Consider the following 5,360-nt stretch of genomic DNA (forward strand, 5'->3'; position numbering starts at 1 on the left):
TCCCTCCAAGTGCCTGACCATCCTGCGCCCTCCCCCTCCACCTCCCCTCACGTTCCTGACCTGCTCCCCCTGCCCAAGTTCCTCCCCCACGGATTAATGACCTTCTACCTCCCAACAAGTTCCTGATCTTACCACCCTCACCATAGATGGGGCATTGTATGTGGGTCACAGATTGTTAACAGGTTTATTGGGTGTGAAGTGAATAGTGACAGTATCGTAACTTCTTGATTTCGACCACTCCAATTATGTCACTTGTCGCACACACACCGAGCTTTCAGAGAAATCAACCAGGTGTCGGGGGAGGAGAGAGAGAATGTGGAGCCCTGACCCATCCACCTCCATGGCACGAACCTGGTGTTGCAGTGCTTCCAGGATCGGTGCAGTAGCTCTAGGCCTTTTGGCTAAGAGCATTGGCGCAGAGTGATCCTTGACAGGTGCAGGGTGACCTCTGGCGTTTGTGATTTGACAAAGAATTGGAACGATTGGCTACGAATTTAAAAAAAAAAAAAAAAATGTGGAGCGGTGTAAAGAGAGTGGGGTTGGAAGAATGTCTTCCCTGAATTCCGTCTCTCTCCCCTCCAATCCTCTCTGCCCCCCCCACTCTCTCTGTCCCATTCTCACTCTCTCTCCCCCCATTCGCACTCTCTCTCTCTGTCCTAGTCTCTCTCTCTCTCTCTCCCACCCCCAGTCTCTCTCTCTCCCACCCCCAGTCTCTCTCTCTCTCTCTCCCACCCCAGTCTCTCTCTCCCTCCCACCCCTAGTCTCTCTCTCTCTCCCTCCCACCCCCAGTCTCTCTCTCTCTCTCCCTCCTACCCCTAGTCTCGCTCTCTCTCTCTCCCACCCCAGTCTCTCTCTCTCTCCCACCCCCAGTCTCTCTCTCTCTCTCTCCCACCCCAGTCTCTCTCTCCCTCCCACCCCTAGTCTCTCTCTCTCTCCCTCCCACCCCCAGTCTCTCTCTCTCTCTCCCTCCTACCCCTAGTCTCGCTCTCTCTCTCTCCCACCCCTAGTCTCTCTCTCTCTCTCCCACCCCAGTCCCTCCCTCTCTCCCACCCCCAGTCTCTCTCTCTCTGCCCCAGTCTCTCTCTCTCTCTCTCCCACCCCTAGTCTCTCTCTCTCTCTCCCACGCCCAGTCTCTCTCTCTCTGCCCCAGTCTCTCTCTCCCTCCCACCCCCAGTCTCTCTCTCCCTCCCACCCCCAGTCTCTCTCTCTCTCCCACCCCCAGTCTCTCTCTCCCACTCCCCAGTCTCTCTCTCTCCCTCCCACCCCCAGTCTCTCTCTCTCTCCCACCCCCAGTCTCTCTCTCTCTGCCCCAGTCTCTCTCTCTCTCACACCCCCAGTCTCTCTCTCCCTCCCACCCCAGTCTCTCTCTCTCTGCCCCAGTCTCTCTCTCCCTCCAACCCCCAGTCTCTCTCTCCCTCCCACCCTCAGTCTCTCTCTCTCTGTCCCAGTCTCTCTCTCCCTCCCACCCCCAGTCTCTCTCTCTCTGCCCCAGTCTCTCTCTCCCTCCCACCCTCAGTCTGTCTCTCTCTGTCCCAGTCTCTCTTTCCCTCCCACCCCCAGTCTCTCTCTCTCTGCCCCAGTCTCTCTCTCTCTCTCCCACCCCAGTCTCTCTCTCTCTCTCTCCCACCCGCAGTCTCTCTCTCTCCCACCCGCAGTCTCTCTCTCTCTGCCCCAGTCTCTCTCTCTCTCTCCCACCCGCAGTCTCTCTCTCTCTGCCCCAGTCTCTCTCTCTCCCACCTCCGATTGTATTTCTCTCTTTCAGAAGGCCGCAGAAACCTCCGTGTAGATACTCGCACCGATATTGCAGACAAAAGCCCTCAATGCAGCTCGAGCGTCGATGAGCTGCACGCGGTCCTTCCTCGTATATCGCACCACGCATGCGCGATCGGATATGCGCGCGTGTGCAAGAATGGGCGGAGCCCGAGGCCCACCTGCGGCCCTCAGTCTGTGTCTGCTTCTGTGTTGGGTGCGTGAGTCAACCAGAGCTCCGCACTTTATCTTCTCTGTGGATCTTACGAAGGCAGAGGGCTCCCAGAGCTAACACTGATGCATGCCCAGGTAAGCACACTATTATCTCGTTCAACTCCAAAGTTTTGTGACCGTCGTTTTTACAGCATGGATAGTTTTCACTTTTCTTGTAGCTCTGATAAACCTGTTCCCGTCCCAGAGGGTCATACATCTCCATGGTGCTTTCTGTCCTTGCTTTCCACTCGGGTTTCTTGCTGCACAGGGACTGATTAACAGAAGAAATGGGAGCAGGAGTAGGCCATTCGGCCACTCGAGCCCATTCAATGAGATCATTGACTGATCGACCTCAATCCTACCTTCCTGCACTATCCCATAATCCCTTGATTCCCTTACTATCCAAACATCTCTCTCGAAAAAAGTCAACGACTGAGCATCCACAGCCATCTGGGGTAGAGAATTCCAAAGATTCACCACCCTTTGAGTGAAGAAATTTCTCCTCATCTCAGTCCTAAATAGCTGACCCCTTATTCTCTGAAAAAGTTTTGAAAGAAATCCCATCTCTAGTAATTGATGAGAAAACAATAGTGGAAGCATTTTAAGATAATAGTTTGCCTAACGGTAGAATGAGCTTCGGCCATTCACACCTCATTCACTTTAAATCTCTGGGCAGCCGAGAAACTCCACTGAAACCCTGAAACAGTCAACTTGCAAACAGCTTTTTACTGAGGTGTATTGTTATTTGGGGTAACGCTATGTAACCTAAATGATCTGTATTGTATCATTTAAATTGCAACATTTCGATTGTACTGTAATGTACCTTTACAAATTTTATGAATGAAGTATATTTTTAAATTAAAAAAATCTGCTCGTATCCTTTTAAAATCTGCTATGTCCCCTATCTGGGAAATGAAAATGAAATTGATTTTTGGATCTGGGAGATGGAACAGTGGCTTGCTCTGTCTACTCCACACATCGACCTGGTATTGCAGTGCCTCTGGGAACATGCAGCTTCGCCTCTCTGGGGTGGGAAGTTGCAAAAGAGAAAAGAAGAAAAAGGGTTTACAGCTGCATGACCGTGCTCTCCTTTCCTTTGTAGGTTGCTGCTCGCCACAGGTCGCTTCTTCCACCAGTGTTCCATGTTGTCTGCTGCCTTCTGCTCAGTAAGGTAAGCTTTGTGTTTTTCATTCCATGTTGGTGGAAGCACTTTAAGATCATTTTCTGTAACAGTTCAATGAGGTGCAGCCATTCACACCTCTATTCACAATCATTCGCTTTAAATCTCTGGGTAGCTGAGAAGATCTCCTGAGAGACACTTGTACAGACAATTTGCAAACAACTTTTTACTGTGGTGTGTTATTTGGAATGGTGACTCTTTCATCATCATAGGCAGTCCCTCGGAATCGAGAAAGACTTGCTTCCACTCTTAACATGAGTTCTTAGGTGGCTGTACAGTCCAATACGAGAACCACAGTCTCTGTCACAGGTGGGACAGATAGTCACTGAGGGAAGGGGTGGGTGGGACTGGTTTGCTGCACGCTCTTTCCGCTGCCGGTGCTTGATTTCTGTATGCTCTCGGCGATGAGACTCGAGGTGTTCAGCGCCCTCCCGGATGCGCTTCCTTCACTTAGGGCAGTCTTTGGCCAGTGTCTCCCAGGAGTCCTGTGAAGGAGTTCCAAGCAGAGCGGTTGCTTTATCAGTTTCATAGCTTTTCACATGTTCTTTATTTTGCTAATGTACTTCATTTCTTCAATGCACTGGTTAAGTTAAGCTTTAAGTTAACATTAAAATGAATTTGCTTAATCACAAATGTAAAGTAATTTAATGGGCTGGATTTTCGGCTTTGACGTTTTTAGGGCGATAATGGCGGCGTTGCGGGAAAGTTAGCTCCCGAGAATAGTTTACGTCTCAGTAATTAAGTTTGGGCAGCTGGGCCCTGCGCCAGGGGGTGCAGCGCTAAGGGAGGCGTTGTACACCTCTCTTGCGCGCTAACATAGGAAACTAAAGAGCTGGGCCGGGAGCACTCCGAGAGACACCTGGGTGTGGCGGGGGGGAGGGGGATCGAAAAAACCCCACCAAAACGTTCCCAAAGTATTGCCCACGCCACCACAATACAAATCGCAAAATAAATTAAAAGGAAAAACAATCACACTTATCATCGGAGTCTATTGATCACCTCTTCGCCGACGGGATGGTTGCACCTCCCTGATTTCCCAGGGTGAGGCGTGCTTTCCGGCGGACGGGTCGGGTAATAGTCAAAATTTGCGTCGGTGTCGCAACCAGGGACGTTGCACACCGCGCACAGCTCTTCCAGGAGGTGCTGCTCTGTGCCGCCGCAAAACCGGACCCAAGGATCACTGCTGGAGGCTGCCCGCCCGCCAAAACACCTCATTGCTGCCATTCCGGGGCGAAAAATGGAGCGGAGAAGACCCGAAAATCCAGCCCGTAGAATAGTACAGCACAGAATGAGGCTAATCGGCCCATCGAGTGTACACCTCTTTCGAAGAGCAATCCAGTTAGTCCCACTTCCCCTTTCCCTATATCCCTGCAATATTTTCTCCTTCCAAGTATTTATCCAATTCCCCTTTGAAGATAAGAATTGAATCTGTATTCACCACCCTATCAGGCAGTGCATTCCAAATCCTAACCACTCGTTGCGTAAAAAGGTTTTTCCTCATGTCGTCTCTTGTTCTTTTGCTAATTATCTTAAATCTGTGCCCTCTGGTTATTGATTCTTCAGCCATTGGAAACAGTTTCACTTCATTTGCACTATCTAAACCTTTGATTTTCAAACAGCTGTATCAAATCTCCTCTTGACTTTCTCTGCTTCAAGGAGAACAACCCCAGCTTCTCCAGCCCATCCATGCAACTGTAATCCCACATCCCTGGAACCATTCTAGCGAAACTCTTCCGCACCCTCTCCAAAGCATTAACGTCCTTTCTGAAGTATGTGCCCAGAATTGGACATGATATTCCAGCTGGAGCCGAACTAGTGTTCAAGTACTAAACTCTGGGGAACACTATTATTTTCTATTCCTTAGCCAATTTTGTATTCATACTGCTTTTGACCCTTTTATCCCTTGGGCTTCAATTTTGCCAACAAGTATAATATGTGGTACTTTATCAAACGCCTTTTGAAGGTCCATATATTCAACATCAACTCTTTTTCTAAAAGCTTCCCCACCATTGACGTTAAGCTGACTGGTCTGTAATTGCCAGGTTTATCATTCTCCCCTTTTTGAATACGGGTGTAAATTTTGCAATCCTCTGGCATCGCCCCTGTATCTAAGGACAATTGGAAGATTATGGCCAGCACCACCGCAATTTCTACCCTTGCATCCCTCGACAACCTGGGGTGCATCACAACCGCACCGGGTGACTTATCCACTTTAAGT

At 49.9% G+C, this 5,360-nt stretch overlaps 1 pseudogene; it reads left to right on the top strand.

Annotated features, from left to right (window-relative positions):
- The first annotated feature begins 2,809 nt into the window (after nt 1-2,809).
- LOC139274370 (U2 spliceosomal RNA) lies at nt 2,810-2,981 on the top strand (annotated as a pseudogene).
- Nucleotides 2,982-5,360: the final 2,379 nt, after the last annotated feature.

Source organism: Pristiophorus japonicus, chromosome 9, assembly GCF_044704955.1.
Source record: "Pristiophorus japonicus isolate sPriJap1 chromosome 9, sPriJap1.hap1, whole genome shotgun sequence".
Lineage (NCBI taxonomy): Eukaryota > Metazoa > Chordata > Chondrichthyes > Pristiophoridae > Pristiophorus > Pristiophorus japonicus.